The sequence below is a fragment of the Panthera tigris genome, chromosome A2 (assembly GCF_018350195.1).
Source record: "Panthera tigris isolate Pti1 chromosome A2, P.tigris_Pti1_mat1.1, whole genome shotgun sequence".
Taxonomy (NCBI): Eukaryota; Metazoa; Chordata; class Mammalia; order Carnivora; family Felidae; genus Panthera; species Panthera tigris.
In genome coordinates, this window is record NC_056661.1 from 99,593,385 (window position 1) to 99,616,237 (window position 22,853).

At 38.7% G+C, this 22,853-nt stretch overlaps 2 pseudogenes; both read left to right on the plus strand.

The window, feature by feature from the left end:
• Positions 1-8,135: 8,135 nt before the first annotated feature.
• LOC102963339 lies at positions 8,136-8,870 on the plus strand (annotated as a pseudogene).
• A 167-nt stretch (positions 8,871-9,037) lies between these two features.
• LOC102963065 lies at positions 9,038-10,424 on the plus strand (annotated as a pseudogene).
• The last annotated feature ends 12,429 nt before the right edge of the window (positions 10,425-22,853 follow it).

Here is a 22,853-nt window from a genome sequence, read left to right on the forward strand (position 1 = left end):
TTATATGTGGAATCTAAAAGTTAAAAAAAGTCAAGCTCACAGAAACGGAGAATAGAATGGTAATTACCAGGGCCTGGGGTGTGGGGGAAATATGCTGGTCAAAGGGTACAATCTTTAGTTACGATATGACTAAGTTCTGGGGATCTAATGTACAGCTTGGTAACTATAGTTAATGACAATTGTGTTGTATAATTGAAATTTGCTAAGAGTAAATCTTAAGCATTCTCACCACACATACACAAAAGGTAACTATATGAGGTGATGGATACATTAATTAACCTTATTATGGTAATCATTTTACAAATTATATATATATATATATATATGTATGTGTGTGTATATATATATTCATATATATATATATATATATATATATATATATATATCAAATCATCACACTGTATACTTTAAATATACATGACAATTTTGTCAATTATTCCTCAATAAAGCTGGAAAAATAAAGCTGTTTGCTTTCATAGTTGGTCAAAATTTTTATCCTGCAATCTGCTTTATCCCAATAATTTGTTTAAGAGACTAACTGGATTAAAATTGGCTTTTTAACTGGTTTGTTAACTTTTTTTAAGTTCAGAAACCACGTCTCTGAAAAGTAACACACCCACTGATATAGCAGACTACAAAGCACATTAATTTAATCTCATGCTATGAGTTGAGCATTATTACATTTTAGAAGACAGACTTTGAAAAACTAAATAATTTCTGAGGTTCACTATGGCCTCCCCCAGATGATTCTCATGCTTCCATCACACATGTATAAGCTTCTATTAATTTAAACATTTTTTATCCATCCCATTGTGCTTAATTTTTACATAATGGATTCAAGTTATAATACAGAGGAATTATTTCAGTGTTCCATAAAACACTCATTAAAATTGTCTTTTGTTTCTATTGATATATTGTTTTCATTTGTTTTTGAGTACTCTTCGAATTAAAAATTGGGCCTTCCTTTGTGGCTCATTTATCCACAATATATGTTCAATGAAATGTATTTCAGGACAATTAAAGTTATTATAATGCAATGCATCTTCTGATTCATAAGCAATATAAACTGAAAGAACTTACTCCCTTTTTAATAGCTTTCAAATACCAAAATATTACAAGTAACTACAATTGGGGCTTGCATACATTTTATCCCATTAACTTTGGTGTATTTTCATAGTCTAATAATTGAAATTAAGCTCTTTTCAAGTTGGTGAAAGACAGTTTTTCTTTGCTCTATGAAATGATCCATTCTTCCTATTGCATAATCACCCCTTCCATGAAGACTGCCAGGCCTTCTCTCCCATTCTTCCCCACCCTTGATGCTTTTTCCCACTGCTCCAACATCCATTCCTGCTACTCTACATCCAAAACACATCCCGGATCTATCCTGTCCTTTCCATCCCCAGAGCTACCACACTGACTTAAGGAATGTCATCACTTGCTTGCCTTAATGTTCAGGCTTCCAAACTGGTCTCCTCCATTTCCAGGCAATTCTCCACACTGAACCTGGACTAATCTTATTGTGATATATGTATTGTGATTCTATCCTTCATCTGTTTAAACACGTACAGTGGTTTCCCACTGTGTTCTTCACTAAATGTAATGCCCTTCAATGGCCTCAAGTCTCCATGCTACAGCCCCTCCTACCACTTCCACCTCTTCTGTTCACCTCCTCTCTTTTCCCTCTATGCTCAAACCCACTAATCCCCTGAGCTTTTGGCTCCTCCACTCCACCAAGCTAATTCCTCAGCACCTTTGCCCACGCTGTTCCCTAGGTCTGGAAAGTTCTTCCTTTGGATCTTTTTATTGGACTGGCTTTTTCTCATCATTCAGAGCTCAACTTCCTCCAAAAGGCCTATTTTAGAAACATTCCCACCCTGTCTCTCTGTAAAACAATCGTGTTTAATTTTCTTACAGCCTTTCCTTTATCACTGTCCGCAATCATTTTGCTTCTTGATTTGTTTATGGACTTCCTAATGGTTTCTCCCCCTAAGAGAATGAAAGTTCCATGAAAGCAGAGCCTTATCTGTCTTACTCACCATTTTACCTTTCCCTAGTGCCTAAAATAGAACCTCATTATGACCTTCATGGGTCAGAGGCGCTTTTGCCTTCCTGGGCTTTTTTCTCCATAAAAAAATATTAAAAATTGAAAGTAAAAGACCTATACTCTAAAAATGATAAAACACTGACGAAAGAAATTGAAGACACACAAACAAATGGAAAGATATTCCATGCTCATGGACTGGAAGAACCAACAGGGTTAAAATAGTCCACACTATCCAAAGCAATCTGTAAATTCAATGCAATCCCTATTAACCTACCAACAACATATTTCATAAAATTAGAACAAATAATTCTAAAATTTGTATGGAACCATTAAAGACCCCAAATAGCCAAAGCAGTCTTTAAAAAGAACAAAGTTGAGGGGTGCCTGGTTAGCTTAATGGTTGAACATCCCAGTATTGATTTCAGTTCAGGTCATGATCTCACTGTTCGCCATATCAAGCCTGCATCAGGCTCTGTGTTCACAGCACGGAGGCTGATTTGGATTCTCTCTCTCCCTTTCTCTCTGTCCCTCTCTCTCTCACAATCCCAGATTTTAAGATATACTACAAAGCCGTAGTAATCAAAACTGTATTGTAATGACATAAAAATAGACACACAGATCAAGGGAACAGGAGATTCCACAAACTCACAGTTACATGGTCAATTAATCTATGACAAAGATGCAATAATATACAATGGGGAAAAGACAGTCTCTTTAACAAATGGTGATGGCAAAACTGGACAGCTACATGCAAAAGAATGAAAATGGACCACTTTCTTACACCATACACAAAAATAAACTCAAAAGGATCAAAGATTTAAATGTGAGAACTGTAAACATAAAATTCCAAGAAGAAAACATAGCTAGTCATTTGTTTCACATCAGATACACAAACATTTTTCTAGATAATGTCTTCCCAGGCAAGGAAAATAAAAACAAAATTAAACTATTGATTACACCAAAATAAAAAGCTTTTGCACAGCAAAGGAAACCATAAAGAAAACAAAGAGGCAACCTACTGATTGGGAGAAGATATTTGCAAATGATATAAGTGATAAGGAGTTACTATTCAAAATATATAAAGAACTTATACAATTCAGCACCAAATAAAACCCCCCAAAGAATTAAAAATAGGCAGACAACATAAATAGACATTTTTACAAGTAAGACAGACAAGTGGTCAACAGAAACATGAAAATATGCTTAACATCACTAATCATCAGAGAAATGCAAATTAAAACCATATGAAATATCACCTTATACCTGTCAGAATGGCTAGTATCAAAAAGACAAAACATAACAAGTGTTGGAGAGGATGTGGAGAGAAAGAAACCCTTGTATCCTGTTGGTAGAAATGCAAATTGGTGCAGCCACAGTGGAAAACAATATTGATGTTCCTCAAAAAGTAAAAGTGGAAATACCATATGGTATAGTAATTCCATTACTGAGTATTTACCTAAAGAAAATGAAAACAGTAATTCAAAAAATATATGTACCCCTATGTTTACTGCAGTATTAAATACCATAACCTTGCAAGATATAGAAGCAACCCAAATGTTCACTGATAAAAGAATGGATAAAGAAGATGTGGTATGTATGTGTGTGCGCGCACACACACACACACACACACACACACACACAGAAAATGGAATATTACTCTGCTCTAAAAAAAGAATGAAATCTTGCCATTTGCAACAACATGTATGATCCTAGAGGGCATAATGCTAAGTGAAATAAGTCAGTCAGAGAAAGACAAACACCATATGCTTTCACTCATATATGCAATTTAAGAAACAAAGCAAATGAACAAAGAAAAAAGAGACAAAGAAACAAAGAGTCTTAAAAACAGGAAACAAACTGATGGTTGCCAGAGGGGAGGTGTATGGGAGCATGGGTAAAAAAGATAAAGGGAATTAAGACTACACCTATCTTGATGAGCAATGAGAAATGTATAGAATTGTGGAATCATTATAGTATCACCTGAAACTAACATTACAATGTATGTTAATTATACTTGAATAAAAAAAATAAAATTTTGAAACAAAGAATTAAATTGGCATGAGACAGATTAACATGAGACAATCAGATTTAATGATGTACGTGTAAGGAATCCACATAGAGAGATTCCAAAGATAATCAGGCAAAAAAAGTTATGTATGTCATCCTAAGCTAAGCAGAAGAGGGTAGAGGTCTTCAAAGGGAAGGAAAGCAATTCACAAAAGATGAAAAAGTGTAAATGTTTGGTAAACAAATATCTGATGGGCCTTGCAAAAACAATGGGACATATAGAGGACTTCAATCCAATAGATCTTGCTAAGCTCCTCCCTGTCTACCATACCTAGTTCATATTACATAATCGTTACCTATGGTGATGACTCCCTTCCTGGAACAAGCCCTCTATCTAAATTCTTTTAGGCAATTAGTGGGAAAGAAAAAAAGAAAAATTTCTTGAGCCTTCTGCTTCTTAAAAATAATCAGCCTAAAATAATCCACATGCCAAAGAGATATATTTCGGGGGGCAAATAAAAATATTAAAAATTGTGTTTTATGATTATACTGGTATAAAGACAAATATATTAATATATTAAAACTTTTCTTGGACCTAAATTTTAGTGTTTTTATCCTTCTGATGGAAAAGAAATTAAAATTTCTTTGTGAGTCTTGGGCACTGTATCTCCTAATGGAAAATTCACCTGAGAACAGTACCCTGGGCATGATAGCTGCTCAGTTGTTAAGTGGATTAAATGGATGGCATGGAATTTAGGAGAGCTGGACCCTGCCTCACTCCCACATAACTGGTTAATAATCATAGTAAATCCTGTATTTGTAAATTGAGAGGGTAAAATCAGTTGGGTTTCCTTTTGTTTTCTCAACACCTTGTCTGAAATTCAATGACAGTTATGGTTTGTGCCATATCATTTCGCCTTTTATTACACACATCTACTATCTTTTATTGCCTTTGTGATTGTTTGAAGTGTTAGTCTTATCTCTGTGACTAGATTATAGAGTCCTTCAGGACTGGGATTTTATTGTATTCTTCCTTATAATGTTCCCAGAGTCTATAGCACAGGACATGTGATTAATATTTCCTGGTTATTTGTCTGATAGCAGTTTTAGGTTATTACACACATAAAAAAAACATAGAAAAAATTAAACTTTAGTCAATATATAGTTGAGCACTGGCTCAAGAGAGAAATGGCTTGAAAGGAGTTAATAGGTATTCTGAAGCAGGGCTTCTCAGACTTTTTTATGTCCTGTCCTGGACCATTTGCACAGCACGTGGCTAAATGAATGAGGCTGCTTGAAGTCAGAGGTGACTCAGACCCTACCATACCATGTAGGAGATTAGTATCTCACTGCAACCATACCATGGTATATGCAAGAACCTACCTTCTAGGTTCTTGGCTGAGACCCCTCTGTAATAAAAGATTAACAGGAGAGGGGCGCCTGGGTGGCTCAGTCGGTTAAGCGTCCGACTTCAGCTCAGGTCACGATCTTGCAGTCCGCAAGTTCGAGCCCCGCGTCGGGCTCTGGGCTGATGGCTCAGAGCCTGGAGCTTGCTTCCGATTCTGTGTCTCCCTCTCTCTCTGCTCCTCCCCCGTTCATGCTGTGTCTCTCTCTGTCTCAAAAATAAATAAACGTTAAAAAAAAAAAATTAAAAAAAAAAAAAAGATTAACAGGAGAAAAACAAACTAAAGTTTAATAACATGTATACCTCCTATATACACGGGAAAGACCCAGGAAAACTGAGTAACTCTAATATGGCCCAAGCTACCACCTTAAATATCTCTAGCCAAAGACAAAATATGTTGGGGGAAGGGAGGGGGGGCGGTGGTAGGGAGTCAGTTATATGAGATTATCAGGCAAAGCACAGTTAACAAGTGTAAATAGTTAAGCAGATTTAAGTCAGTTGCTTTCTCCATTGATAATCGTTTCTAGAAATTGAGTCATTCTTCTTTTCCTGGTACAGAGGAGACACCCTTACAAATGGAGATTTTCCTTGTAAGTGTAAATGTCTCTTACAAAAGGGTAACTTCTGTTATTTTTTTGCAAAAATAATCATCCTAAAATAAGCTTTGTGCCAAAGGGGCATATTTTGGAGTGGCAAATTCTGCTCACCTTCAGTGGCATAACTGCTGGAAAGCTTTCTCTGAGGTTTGCTGTAATTGCTGATGTAGAATTATTAACTAATCTCCAGCGATATGCTAGATATGTCTCCTATTGGCTGGTGAGAGCCAATTACTAAATTGAGAGGAATTCTGCCCGACCATTGTTAAAAATTAAATTATATAAAATTATACATAAATTATATTAAAATAAAGGTACGAAATTGTCAAAACATTACATTTTACATTTTACTATTATGTAATTCTTACATTTTATTGTTAACTATGTTTTTGAAATTATTTATGCCTACTATAATGTGTATGCTGGGAGCGTAATGGTGTGCTGCTTACTCAGGCTCTCCCAGCTCTGTGCTCAGTAATGGCAAATTGGTAGCTTGAAATTGGCCACGATGAAAGTATTTACCCCCATGGAAATCAGAAAAATGCTAAAAATCAGGGCTTTTTCTTTCTAAAGAACTGAATGTTAAAGATCTGCCACACCACTTTCCTTATCCTTCCTAAAGAGGCTCAAGGACAAGTAGCCCCAAAATGTGCCACTTTGGCATATGGACGATTTTGAGCAATCAAGATTCAGCAGACTCAGAAGTAACTTTCACCTCTTTTGTAAATTACCTGAAAAAATGTAGAGAAGGGCCTGGCCCAGAAAAAGAGCTATTACTAAGAGATTACATTTTTATCTGAATGACCTATCTGTATGGCAGGACAAATATCTAATTACCAAACATCTGCTCTTATCATCCTGTGAATCATCCTCCTCCCCTTTAAACCCCAGGCCCTTATCCCATTCCTTAGCTCAAGATGCCACATAAGTCTCAATTGTCTGGCTTGTCCTTGGGTCTCATATTCTTATGGACCGTCAATAAATATGTAATTACATTTGTTTTCTCTTATCTGTTTTATGTTAATTTGATTATCAGACCAAAGAACCTAGAAAGATAGAACCAAATTTTTTCTCCCAAATGCATACACACGTGCACACATGCGTGCACACACACACACACACAATTATACACACAGTAAGGTCTACATTGAGGACATTCTGAGGGGCTATGCAAATTGGTAGTCAACAAGAAATTTCAGTGAATGTAGTAGGATCTATGAAATTGGAGGGATGCACTGGGCAAGTCAGGAGAGGGAAAGAAAGCACTTTCAATTCAGCCTTCAATGTGGCTGTATTCCACTGCTGGTATATATCTTATTCCTACCCCCAACTCTCTACATCTCCAACCAAAACTGCTGTATTGCTATTAGGTCCTGGTAACTTTTTTTGGTGACGAATCTGGTGAACTAATTTATGCTTAGTGGTTCATAGTGCTTCAATGTATGATTTCTCCTAAATAATATACTTTCATGTCCATAAGACTCTTCCATGCCCTATCTCCTGTGAACCAGTGAGAAGCCTGTTTAACTTCATATAAACCATACTGTATTTTGTCTAGTGATTTCAAAATGTCTAGAAGTTTTGAGATCTTGTCATTAGGTTAATAGTAGAAAGGAGTGATTGCTTCCTTACAGTGAAATAGGACAGTGAGGAGGGGCTAGGAAGTAGTGGACCCACACATGAGGATGGGTCTTGCTACTAGGAGTAGTTTATCAGGGGGGCTACTTTAATACTTACCCTCCTTAGCTGTTATCTTTGCCACTATCTTACAGGTAAGAAAGCCAAGCCTCCTATAAATCAAATGACTTGCTGAAGATCGCAAGATGTCAATCCTAAATTACTACTGCATTGTAACAATTCACTTCATAACTTAGTGGCATAAAACACTCATATTATTAGGTTAACAGAATATGTGGACTTGATATTTGAGAAAAGTTCAGCTGGGCCACTCTGTCTTGGGCTCTCTCATGAGGCCGCAGTCAGATATCAGCTATAGTGAAACTAAAAGCTGGTCTCCCTCTCTCTCTTGAGATGTACTGATAACAAGATATCTATCTAGAGCTGTTTTCCAGCTGGAACCATGGAAGGTACAGAAGAGAAGAAAAAGAAGGTTCCTGTTGTGCCAGAAACCCTTAAGAAAAAGTGAAGGAATTTCAAAATGTTGAAGATCTAGCATTTGAGAAAGATATTTGCCAAAGATGTTTCAAAAGGCAAGGTGGCAGCTTCTCTGTGAAAAAGCCAAGCATCACCACAGGGAATATAGGCAAATGTATAGAACTGAGATTCAAATGGCTAAGATGGCAAGAAAAGCTGGCAACTTCTGCAGAACCCAAAGTGGCATTTGTCATCAGCATCAGAGGTATCAACGGTGTAAGCCCAAAGATTACAGGTGTTGCAGCTTCTTCGCCTTTGCCAGATCTTCCATGGCACCTTTGTTAAGCTCAACAAGGCTTCAATTAACATGCTAAAGATTGTGAAACCATATATAGCAAGGGGATACCCAACCTTGCAGTTGGTGAATGAAATGATTTGCAAACATGGTTATGACAAAATCAACGAGAAGTGAATTACTCTGACAGATAAAACACTGGTTGTTCAATCTCCTGGTAAATATGGCATCATCTACATGGAGGATCTGAATCACGAGATCTATATTGATGGAAAACATCTCAAAGAAGCAAACAACTTCTTATGGCCCTTCAGATTATCTTCTCCACAAGTGGGGATGAAGAAAAAGTCCACCTGTTTTGTAGCAGGTGGAGATGCCGACAACAGAGAAGACCAGATCAAAAGCTTTATTAGAAGGATGATCTAAGGTATCTACTATGATTATTTCTATAATCTAGTCAGTTTAATAAATGACTACTTTCAAATTGAAACAAAAAAAAAGATATCTATCTACCTACCGAGAGAGAGAGAGAGAGAGAGAGAGAGAGGGAGTTAGAGCTTTTCCATGTAAACTAGTTTGGGCTTCCTCATAGCATGGCAGCCTCAGGATACTTGGATTGCTTACACAATGATTTAGATTTTGGCACAAGTGTTCTTGCAAGCAAGGGGAGTCACATCACCTTTTCTGACCTAACTTCTGAGTCACACAGTGTCACTTCTGTCACATTCTTGGTTATAAGGTAGTCACAAATCCACACATTTTCAGCTAGAGGAGAATTTGACTATACCTCTTTATGTGAGAATGGCAAGATTCCAGAAATACATGTAGGATGACAGATACTGTTGTGTTCATCCTTGAAAATACTGACATTGGTGGTTATGTGACCAATCCAGAATTCAAAGCCTGAGCTGTATCATGTCAAACTGCTCGCTTTCTTGCACCATATACCATTCTCAAGGCTCCATATGTGCGTTAATGTAATAATTGTCCAAGGAAGCAAGCCTCTCAGAAGTGAGTAAATGAGGGAAAAGAGGCACACAGAAGGACCCACACCACCTTGCCCGCCCGCCACCTGCTCCTACAGCCCCGCAGTAGGGGGCTCCCAGTCATGGCCACCACCCCACAGGGAGCAGCACATCCTGCCTGCACTGCAGGTTCCGGAAGGATGACCACACCACGCCAGCATGCTGTGGGTGCTCTGCACGCAGGCACTCTATAGCCGGAGTGAGAGATCAATTTCCTCTGCTGACAACAAAACGTGTATTCTGAAAGGGTGTTTTGGAGGAGTTGCCGTGGTTTTACCAAGAGACCTACAAATGCTAGGGAATTGTCTTCCAAGGGATCGAATATCTGGGATGCCGGTGCACCCTGAGATTTCTTGGACAGCCTGGTATTCTCCAACAGAGAAGGGGATTTAGGCCCAGTTTATGAGTATCAGTAGAAAGGCATTTGGGGGCAGAATACAAAGATAAGGATTCAGATTATTCAGGTCAAGGAGTAGACCAAAAGGTCTGCAAAAGGTGAATGACACAACCAAAACCATCATCTTTCCTGTGTGGATGGAATTCAAAAGATCCTTGTCTTATGGCCCTACTTCCATGCCATGCCCTTTGCCAGTCCTAAACGGTGAACGGTGAGCTGTCCTGACAGGTCAGGACAGGAGACCTGTCCTGGTCAGGTCAGACCTGACCTCTCCTGTCCAGGTCAGGAGACCTGGACCTGGGTATGCCCTTGCACACCGCCAGCTCCACCCTGCCCATCTACATACATGATAGTACTGCCCCGAAGCCAGGTGACTTCGTATATACTTTGGGAGATGCACATATTTACCTGAAAATGCAGCTACAGCAAGAACCACTGCCTTTACCCAAGCTCAAAATCCCTCCAAAAGTTGAGACAATTGATGACTTCAAGGCTGAGGACTTTCAGATTGAAGGGTACAATCCTCACTGGACTATTAAAATGGAAATGCCTGTTTGAAGTGCTTTTAAAGGAGGGATTTGAAGGATACTCAGTCTTTAGTGGTTGGACTGAAAGCCCAGTGAAAGTTCGGTTGCCCTAAAGGAAGAAGGAACGAGGTCAAAAATCTATTGGTAAACACCAACTTTTATTCATTATTTTGTAAGGATGTTGTCACTGCAAACGTAGCCTTACTGGTTCTCTTAGTAACAAAAGGCCTTGAGTTTGGTGAACTCACAAAGGATGTGTGAAAATGCTGAGGCTGGGAATAGAGTGAAAATTTAGAGCTGCTCAGGAGAGTGAAAATTTAGAGCTGCTTAGAAACATGTTCATGCATTTCAATCCCACATTTTTATGAAGAAGTTCAGTAAATTTCAAGAATTACATATAAGCTATTCCCCTAAATGCGAGCAAGCTGAGTAACAACACCAACAGTCATAATAATGTACAGTTGTGGTTGTAAACCTTTAATGGTATATTTGCTTTATACATTGCTATAATAAAGGAGTGTTCTGCAAAAAAAAAAAAAAAAAGTAAATGATGCACACGGGTTAGTTATTAGTATTAAATTTTAATTACTCTTCCCTGAAGAACTGGTAAAAACTTGGCCTAATATGGAAAAGATAATAGTTTCTTTTTGTTTGTTTCTTTTATGGATTTCCCTTCTATGGTTCTTCAGCGAGTCTTGCCTAACCCTATTCTGTGCTGGAATATTGTTACATGTACTATATGAAACTACTCCTCATATTGATGATTTCACTGTTCGCAGAAAATTCTTAGTTTGTTCACCATTAGTACTGCAAAGAAAGTGTGTCTTCCCTGGAAAACACTTTACAAACTGCCTACTACTAGCATTTATTAATGGAGAATTGAATCTTTCCCTATTTGCTTGTCTACACATTTTGGTTCCCTATGTCTGTGTTCTGTGACTTTGACACTTTTGTTCTTCCTTTTTGCAAAGGGTAGGCTTTATAGTATGTGCTTTATTGGGTAAAGTAACTTCCTGATGGGAACCCCAAATGAACAAGAACCCTATTCAGCAGAAATTCAGATGTCAGGTCATTTCCTGTTAATACCACAAGTACCCCACCAACAAACACACATTATGCACTGTAGCTAAATGGCAACTTAATAACTTATTGCCCAAAGAAATGTGAGACGCAGAAGGCTGGTACCTTGTCTTAGAACATTTAGAATACCAGGTCAGGTGCTGGAAGAGAAACCTGGATATAGGAGCAAGGCACAAGAAGGAAAGAGTATACTACTGGCCAGTTACCAGAATAGAGACACTGCTAGGTAAGAGGAGAGGCTACAGTTCACAAAATAACATGGGAGCTCAAAGGTCATCCCAGTCTCATTTATGGTGAGTAGGACCAAATACCTGTACCACTAGAACAGCAAAGAAGGAGAAAAAGTATTAAGACATTGAGACTAAGGGGTGCCTGGGTGGCTCAGCCAATTGATTGTCCAATTTGGGCTCAGGTCGTGATCTCGCAGTTCATGAGTTCCAGCACCACATTGGGCTCTGTGCTGATAGCTCAGAGCCTGGAGCCAGTTTCAGATTCTGTGCCTCCCTCTCTCTCTCTCTGCCCCTCCCCTGCTTGTGCACTGTCTCTCTCTCTTTCAAAAATAAACAAACATTAAACAAAATTTTCAAAAAAAGATGTTGAGACTAAATACTCAGAAGAGAACAAACCTGGGTTTTGAATCTCCATTCCACCCCTATATGCCTAGAATGATTAATTTCTATGGGCCATGTTTATCACCATGTTTATAGGTAAAAATAACTATTTTTTTATCATTGCTTTCAGAGCTACTGTGTCTGGCAATATTTGGAACATAATCAGCATTTCTTCTTCCCTCTCCACTCTTCCCTTAGGATGGATCTAAGAAGTGGATTGCAGCTGAGCCTGTGATGCAGGATTAATGAGCTCTGCTATGAGACACTGGGAAGGCAGAGCGCGGGCCGACATATTCCACTATAACCAAGGGGAGACAGGGAATCACCGCCAATAACAGCTGCTGAAAGTGGAAGTTGGACAGTACACATACATTTTTTAACAGAGATGATGCCAAAATTATGTCAAGACATGTGCAAGGATGATCATTGTGGCCTTGATTGTAACACAGTGCTTACAAACTGGAAACATTTTGTGTGTGTATTAACAAGGACCTGGTTAAAAAATCATGATCTAGCCATGTGATGGAACAATACGTATCCTTTAAAAAGAACAAAGTAAAACTGTATATGCTAATGGAAGTACCTCCAAGATATGTTGTTAAATGAACAAGCAAGCTCCCAACAGAATGTGGTTTGAGTGTTTGTGTGCATGATATGTTTATGTAAGAATATATGATGATATATGCATGGAAAATTACTAGAAGCATACACAAAAACTGTCAATGGGGGAGGATATTGTGGAATGGAGTAGGAATGAAGGATGTGCAAAGAGGAAGGCTTTTTACTTAAATTTCTTCAATCTATTGCTTGATTTTTAAAAAATTTATAAGCATGTATGTCTTTTGCAATAAAAATAAAATAAATTGAGGATCCTGGGAAGATGGCAGTGTAGGAGGACGCTGGGCTCACCATGCGTCCTGCTGATCACTTAGATTCCACCTACACCTGCCTAAATAACCCAGAAAACCGCCAGAAGACTAGCAGAACGGAGTCTCTGGAGCCAAGCGCAGACAAGAGGTCCATGGAAGAGGGTAGGAAGGGCGGAGAGGCGGTGCATGCTACACGGACTGGCGGGAGGGAGCCGGGGCGGAGGGGCGGCCCGCTGGCCAAACAGAGCCCCCGAGTCTGGCTTGCAAAAGCGGAGGGGCCGGCCGGAGTGTGTTCCGACAGTGAGAGGGACTTGACATCTGGAAGGTTATAAGCTAACAGCTCTGCTCGGAGAACGGGAGGGCTGGAGGACAACGGGAGGGAGAGTTGTTGAGCCCCGAACGACAGAGCGCAGCTTGGCGGGGAACAAAGGCGCTCGCCAGCGCCATCTCCCTTGCCCATCCCCCAGCCAAAATCCCAAAGGGAACCGGTTCCTGCCAGGGAACTTGCTTGCACCACGCAAACACCCAACGCTGTGCTTCTGTGGATCCATCCCTCCGGCGGGTCTGACTCCCTCCCGGTGCCGCAGGGCCCCTCCTGAAGCGGATCACCGAAGAATAAGTGAGCGGAGCCTGCCCCTCCCGCCCCCTGCACCATGCCTATCCACCCCAGCTAATACACCAGATCCCCAGCACCACAAGCCTGGCAGTGTGCAAGTAGCCCAGACGGGCCACGCCACCCCACAGTGAATCCCACCCCTAGGAGAGGGGAAGAGAAGGCACACACCAGTCTGACTGTGGCCCTGGCGGTGGACTGGGGACAGACATCAGGTCTACTGCGCCCTGCCCACCAACGCAAGTTATTCAAGACAGAACAGAGGAAGTGCCCCGCAGTCCTGCACCACTCCAGGGACTATCCAAAATGACCAAACGGAAGAATTCCCCTCAGAAGAATCTCCAGGAAATAACAACAGCTAACGAACTGATCAAAAAGGATTTAAACAATATAACAGAAAGTGAATTTAGAATAATAGTCATAAAATTAATCGCTGGGCTTGAAAACAGTATAAAGGACAGCAGAGAATCTCTTGCTACAGAGATCAAGGGACTAAGGAACAGCCAGGAGGAGCTAAAAAATGCAATCAATGAGCTGCAAAATAAAATGGAGACAACTACGGCTTGGATTGAAGAGGCAAAGGAGAGAAGAGGTGAACTAGAAGATAAAGTTATGGAAAAAGAGGAAGCTGAGAAAAAGAGAGATAAAAAAATCCAGGAGTATGAGGGGAAAATTAGAGAACTAAGTGATGCACTAAAGAGAAATAATCTATGCATAATTGGTATTCCAGAGGAGGAAGAGAAAGGGAAAGGTGCTGACGGTGTACTTGAAGAAATAATAGCTGAGAACTTCCTGGATCTGGGGAAGGAAAAAGGCATTGAAATCCAAGAAGCAAAGAGAACTCCCTTCAGACGTAACTTGAATCGATCTTCTTCACGATATATCATAGTGAAACTGGCAAAATACAAGGATAAAGAGGAAATTCTGAAAGCAGCTAGGGATAAACGTGCTCTAACATATAAAGGGAGACCTATAAGAGTTGTGACCGATCTCTCTACTGAAACTTGGCAGGTCAGAAAGGAATGGCAGGAGATCTTCAATGTGATGAACGGAAAAAATATGCAGCCGAGAATCCTTTATCCAGCATGTCTGTCATTTAGAATAGAAGGAGAGATAAAGGTCTTCCCAAACAAACAAAAACTGAAGGAATTCGTCACCACTAAACCAGCCCTACATGAGATCCTAAGGGGGATTCTGTGAGACAAAGTACCAGAGATATCGCTACAAGCATGAAACCTACGGACATCACAATGACTCTAAACCCATATCTTTCTATAATAACACTGAATGTAAATGGACTAAATGCGCCAACCAAAAGAAATAGGGTATCAGAATGGATAAAAAAACAAGACCCATCTATTTGCTGTCTACAAGAGACTCATTTTAGACCTGAGGACACCTTCAGATTGAAAGTGAGGGGATGGAAAACTATCTATCATGTTACTGGAAATCAAAAGAAAGCTAGAGTAGCCATACTTATATCAGATAAACTAGACTTTAAGTTAAAGGCTGTAACAAGAGATGAAGAAGGGCATTCTATAATAATCACAGGGTCTATCCATCAGGAAGAGCTAACAATTATAAATATCTATGCGCCGAATACGGGAGCCCCCAAATATATAAAACAATTACTCACAAACATAAGCAACCTTATTGATAAGAATGTGGTCATTGCAGGGACTTTAACACTCCACTTACAGAAATGGATAGATCATCTAGACACACGGTCAATAAAGAAACAAGGGCCCTGAATGATACATTGGATCAGATGGACTTGACAGATATATTTAGAACTCTGCATCCCAAAGCCACAGAATATACTTTCTTCTCGAGTGCACATGGAACATTCTCCAAGATAGATAACATACTGGGTCACAAAACAGCCCTTCATAAGTATACAAGAATTGAAATCATACCATGCATACTTTCAGACCACAATGCTATGAAACTTGAAATCAACCACAGGAAAAAGTCTGGAAAACCTCCAAAAGCATGGAGGTTAAAGAACACCCTACTAAAGAATGAGTGGGTCAACCAGACAATTAGAGAAGAAATTAAAAAATATACGGAAACAAACAAAAATGAAAATACAACAATCCAAATGCTTTGGGATGCAGCGAAGGCAGTCCTGAGAGGAAAATACATTGCAATCCAGGCCTATCTCAAGAAACAAGAAAAATCCCAAATACAAAATCTAACAGCACACCTAAAGGAAATAGAAACAGAACAGCAAAGACAGCCTAAATCTAGCAGCAGAAGAGAAATAATAAAGATCAGAACAGACATAAACAATATAGAATCTAAAAAAACTGTAGAGCAGATCAACGAAACCAAGAGTTGGTTTTTTGAAAAAATAAACAAAATTGATAAACCTCTAGACAGGCTTCTCAAAAAGAAAAGGGAGATGACCCAAATAGATAAAGTCATGAATGAAAATGGAATTATTACAACCAATCCCTCAGAGATACAAGCAATTATCAGGGAATACTATGAAAAATTATATGCCAACAAACTGGACAACCTGGAAGAAATGGACAAATTCCTGAACACCCACATGCTTCTAAAACTTAATCAGGAGGAAATACAAAGCTTGAACAGACCCATAACCAGCGAAGAAATTGAATCAGTTATCAAAAAAACTCCCAACAAATAAGAGTCCAGGACCAGATGGCTTCCCAGGGGAATTCTACCAGACGTTTAAAGCAGAGATAATACCTATCCTTCTCAAGCTATTCCAAAAAATAGAAAGGGAAGGAAAACTTCCAGACTCATTATATGAAGCAAGTATTACTTTGATTCCTACACCAGACAGAGACCCAGCAAAAAAAGAGAACTACAGGCCAATATCCCTGATGAATATGGATGCAAAAATTCTCATTAAGATACTAGCAAATAGAATTCAACAGCATATAAAAAGAATTATTCACCGTGATCAAGTGGGATTCATTCCTGGGATGCAGAGCTGGTTCAACATTTGCAAATCAATCAATGTGATACATCACATTAATAAAAGAAAAGATAAGAACCATATGATCCTGTCAATTGATGCAGAAAAGGCCTTTGACAAAATTCAGCAACCTTTCTTAATAAAAACCCTCGAGAAAGTTGGGATAGAAGGAACATACTTAAAGATCATAAAAGCCATTTATGAAAAGCCCACAGCTAACATCATCCTCAATGGAGAAAAACTGAGAGCTTTTTCCCTGAGATCAGGAATATGACAGGGATGTCCACTCTCACCGCTGTTGTTTAACATAGAGTTGGAAGTTCTAGCGTCAGCAATCAGACAACAAAAGGAAATCAAAGGCATCAAAATTGGCAAAAATGAAGTTAAGCTTTCACTTTTTGCAGATGGCATGATATTATACATGGAAAATCCGATAGACTCCACCAGAAGTCTGCTAGAACTGATACATGAATTCAGCAAAGTTGCAGAATACAAAATCAATGTACAGAAATCAGTTGCATTCTTATACACTAATAATGAAGCAACAGAAAGACAGATAAAGAAACTGATCCCATTCACAATTGCACCAAGAAGCATAAAATACCTAGGAAAAAATCTAACCAAAGATGTAAAAGATCTGTATGCTGAAAACTATAGAAAGCTTATGAAGGAAATTGAAGAAGATATAAAGAAATGGAAAAACATTCCGTGCTCATGGATTGGAAGAATAAATATTGTCAAAATGTGAATACTACCCAAAGCTATCTACACATTCAATGCAATCCCAATCAAAACTGCACCAGCATTCTTCTTGAAACTAGAAGAAGCAATCCTAAAATTCATATGGAACCACAAAAGGCCCTGAATAGCCAAAGTAATTTTGAAGAAGAAGCCCAAAGCAGGAGGCATCACAATCCCAGACTTTAGCCTCTACTACAAAGCTGTAATCATCAAGACAGCATGGTATTGGCACAAAAACAGACATATAGACCAATGGAATAGAATAGAAACCCTAGAACTAGACCCACATACGTATGGCCAACTAATCTTTGACACAGCAGGAAAGAACATCCAATGGAAAAAAGACAGTCTCTTTAACAAATGGTGCTGGGAGAACTGGACAGCAACATGCAGAAGGTTGAAACTAGGCCACTTTCTCACACCATTCACAAAAATAAACTCAAAATGGATAAAGGACCTGAATGTGAGACAGGAAACCATCAAAACCCTAGAATAGAAAGCAGGAAAAGACCTCTCTGACCTCAGCCGTAGCAATTTCTTACTTGACACATCCCCAAAGGCAAGGGAATTAAAAGCAAAAATGAACTACTGGGACTTTATGAAGATAAAAAGCTTCTGCACAGCAAAGGAAACAACCAACAAAACTAAAAGGCAACCAACGGAATGGGAAAAGATATTTGCAAATGACATATCAGACAAAGGGCTAGTATCCAAAATCTATAAAGAGCTCACCAAACTCCACACCCGAAAAACAAATAACCCAGTGAAGAAATGGGCAGAAAACATGAATAGACACTTCTCTAAAGAAGACATCTGGATGGCCAACAGGCACATGAAAAGATGCTCAACGTCGCTCCTCATCAGGGAAATACAAATCAAAACCACACTCAGATATCACCTCACGCCAGTCAGAGTGGCCAAAATGAACAAATCAGGAGACTATAGATGCTGGAGAGGATGTGGAGAAACGGGAACCCTCTTGCACTGTTGGTGGGAATGCAAATTGGTGCAGCCACTCTGGAAAACAGTGTGGAGGATCCTCAAAAAATTAAAAATAGACCTACCCTATGACCCAGCAATAGCACTGCTAGGAATTTACTCAAGGGATACAGGAGTACTGATGCATAGGTGCACTTGTACCCCAATGTTTATAGCAGCACTCTCAACAATAGCCAAATTATGGAAAGAGCCGAAATGTCCATCAACTGATGAATGGATAAAGAAATTGTGGTTTATATACACAATGGAGTACTATGTGGCAATGAGAAAGAATGAAATATGGCCCTTTGTAGCAACGTGGATGGAACTGGAGAGTGTGATGCTAAGTGAAATAAGCCATATAGAGAAAGACAGATACCATATGTTTTCACTCTTATGTGGATCCTGAGAAACTTAACAGAAACCCATGGGGGAGGGGAAGGGAAAAAAAAGAGGTTAAAGTGGAAGAGAGCCAGAGCATAGGAGACTCTTAAAATCTGAGAACAAACTGAGGGTTGATGGTGGGTGGGAGGGAGGGGAGGGTGGGTGATGGGTATTGAGGAGGGCACCTTTTGGGATGAGCACTGGGTGTTGTATGGAAACCAATCTGACAATAAACTTCATATATTAAAAAAAAAAAAAGAAAAGAAAGAAATTAAAATGTTCCTTAAAATCTACTTAGCAGTCGGTGGGGCGCCTGGGTGGCGCAGTCGGTTAAGCGTCCGACTTCAGCCAGGTCACGATCTCGCGGTCTGTGAGTTCGAGCCCCGCGTCAGGCTCTGGCCTGATGGCTCGGAGCCTGGAGCCTGTTTCCAATTCTGTGTGTCTCCCTCTCTCTCTGCCCCTCCCCCGTTCATGCTCTGTCTCTCTCTGTCCCAAAAATAAATAAAAAACGTTGAAAAAAAAATTAAAAAAAAAAAATCTACTTAGCAGTCGGGGGGAGGAGGAGGGAGAGACAAAAAAAAAAATTCCCCAAGATAGCAAGAGATGGTTAAGAAATTAAAATTCCCCTAGGGCTTTTTATGTTCAAAATTCGAAGCAGAGGGTCCCTAAGACATGATTAACATTCATGCTGAACACAAGCAGGAAATAGGATAATGAAAATCATGTACATGACCTGAAGGAACCCACAGGTAGGATATTTAGAGAAAATGTCTGGATATTTGTTCATACTCATTTTAGCAGTTCAATCCTGGCTGCCCATTATAATCACCTGGGGAGTTTTAAAATCTACCAAAACCCACTGGCAAAGATGCTGACTTAATTGGTCTGGGGAGGGGCCAAAGCATGGGTATGTTTTAAAAAAAAAAAAACCAGGCAATTCTTGTGTAGTCAGGATAAAAAAACCATCTAAGAATGCTTTTTACCCTCAGGGTAATCAAAATGCAATTATTGACCATCTACTATACACCAGGTTCTGTGCTAGGCATGAACTATACAAATATGAAGTGATTTAAAAAACATTTAGGAATGGGCTAAGGAACTGAAGAGACATTTTCCAAAGAAGATATACAGATGGCCAATAGACACATGAAAAGACTCTCAATATCACTAGTCATCAGAGAAATGCAAATCAAGCCACAATGAGCTATCCCCTCCCATCTGTTAGAACGGCTAGTTTCAAAAAGATAAAGAGATACTGATGACCAAGTGTTCGCAAAGATATGGAGAAAAGAGATCCCTTGTGCACTGTTGGTGGGAATGTAAACTGGTGCAGAAAACATTTTGGATGTTCCTCAAAAAAATAAAAATAAAGCTACCATATGATCCAGCAGTTCCACTTTTGGGTATATTTCCAAAGGAAATGAAATTACTATCTCATATCTGCACTCTCTTGTTTATTTCTAGCATTATTCACAACAGCCAATATATGGAAACAAACTGTCTATCAATGTTTGAATAAAGTGTGGTATACATATACAATGGAATATTATTTAGTCATGATAAAGAAATCCTGCTATTTGCAACAACATAGATAGGCCTTGATGGCATTATGCTAAGCGAAATAAGTCAGAGAAAGGCAAATGCTGTATGATCTCACTTATATACGGAATCTAAAAAAGCTTAATTCATGGAAGCAGAGAGTGGTTACCAGGAACTGGGGGGTGGGGAAAATGGAGAGATGTTGGTCAAAGAATATAAACTTCCACTTATAAGATGAATAAGTTCTGGGGATCTAACGTACAGCATGATGATTATAGTTAACAATATTGTATTACATTACTTGAAAGTTGCTAAGAGAGTAAGTCTTAAGTGTTCTCACACACACACACACACACACACACACAATGGTAATTATGTGACAAAACTGAAGGAGTCAGCTAATGCTATGGCGGTAATCATTCTGCCATATATGTGTATTAAATCAACATGTACACCTCAAATTTACATAATGTTATGTTAATTACATCTCAATAAAATTGGATAAATATCAATCAATCAATCAATCTAAGGACCACCCCTCTAAAAGTAGTTAGGGCAAGTGACAGGATATTTGGATTTGGTACTTTATTTAATCTTTCTGTAACTGTGCAATTTGTGGATGACAGTGGAAAATACTTTAAAAGTAAGGAGTGGCATACAAAATAATAAGTTCTATTTTAATATTAGATAACTGAATAAAATAGGTTCAGTGGTATTTGTACCAATCACATACAAACTACCTTATATGTGATAAGAAGTATCCCAAGAGCTTGCCTCATACCTGAGCCATCTTACTCCAAGTGTGGTCCATGGGCCAGCAACATGATCATTATCATTGGGAGCCTGCTTGAAATGCAGAATCTCCAGCTTCAAGCAAACCTATGAAATCACAATCACCATCAAACAAAATCTCCAGGTGATTAGTAGGCACATTTAAGTTGAGAAGCTTTGTGTTAATTCTTAGAAGAATTTAAAATATTTTAGCCCTCCTTGACCAAATCCTATGTTACTGACATTAACTACAGATTTGGTTATCCTAAAATTGAATGACTTGCTTTACAAAGAATCACAAGAGGTATACATCCCAACGACTTCTCTAACAACAAAGACGTTAAGAGAACTTTTTAGCAGCTACTATATGCTGGGCACAATAGATATTTTATAAATATTATTTTCACAAAAACTCTAAAGAGGTAGCTAGGTATTTTTTTCCTCATTTATTGATGAGTCAATTGAGATTCAGGGAAATTAACGTCTCAACACTGATAAATGACAAAACTAAAATTTAAATTCAGTTCTGATTAGGTGCGCCTGGGTGGCTCAGTCAGTTGAGCGTCTCACTTCAGCTCAGGTCATGATCTTGCAGTTCAGGAGTTCAAGTCCCACATGGGGCTCTGTGCTGACAGCTGAGAGCCTGTTTTGGATTCTGTATCTCCCTCTCTCTCTGCCCCTCCCCTGCTCACGCTCGGTCTCTCTCTCAACAATAAACATTAAAAACTAAAAATAAATATAAATAAATAAATAAATTCAGTTCTGATTAAAACCTCAGTTGTTTCACTATACTCCATTGGCTTTTCAATGTTGATCATAACTGTGATGCCATAGTATGTACTACACTTTCAAAAAGTTATTAAAAATTATTTTTAAATTATTTCAAAAATCATTAAAATAATCTCTAATTAATTTAAAGTTAGAGATATTACAGGACTATAGAATAAAAAGGGGGAAAAGATAGATCCTAATCTATAAGTTGGCCAATCATGTGTTACATTTTATTTCATACACACACACACACACACACACACACACACACACAGTTTTACTTTGCACAGTAATGTGATCTATTAGTGTATTCAGAAACCTTGTAGTGAAAATTTTCACACCCTGAAATGCAGCCAAGGGGAACATTTTTTTCAAATTGCAATTAAACTAATAAAAGTAGGTTTATATAAAAAGAAAGATGGAGCTCTTCAATACAGAAAATGTGCAAATGTATATACAGACCAGCTTCTAAGTGGATCTTATCTTTCTTGAAAAAATGCCAAAGTAGAAAATCAGTCTGAGATGAAAAAAGTCTTGTCATCATCTATCATAAAAATATGACATTCAATCCATTTCCTTTCTTTGAAGACTGATTAAACTTCAGATGGAATTCAGTTAATAAATGCACATTAGCACCATATATCCCCAAGGCATATCTCTCACAGTAACAAAGCTTCTCCCCCCTGATCTGTGTTAGGTCCGACCTTGGACTTTGGACTTGAACAATTTTTGTGGCAAACAGTTGTTGTGCTAGCCAGGTAAAGTCAGTCTTTTCTTACTGCTGCTAAAAAAAAAAAGCAATAGAAGACTATTCACTGACCACAGAAATTACACACGTTCAGCATGGCTGGACCTATGTGGATATACATATATCCAGTCATGATGAAAATATTCCAACAGGGAACTATACCAAGGTGATATGAAGAATTTAATTTAATATGAGGTCTCTAAATACTATCTTTGACTATGCTTCTGTGGTTCATGGTGCACGTTGAAGAGTTGATTGAATTTGGCATTTGTATTCAATCAGTCGCCACATCTTTTTAGTTCTGTGAGTGGCTGAGAGGGCAAATTAATTAAAAACTGAAGACTAAGAAAAGGTGTAAAAATAATAAATAGATCTATCTCACAAGGGATGTTTAAGAAAAGGCCAGAT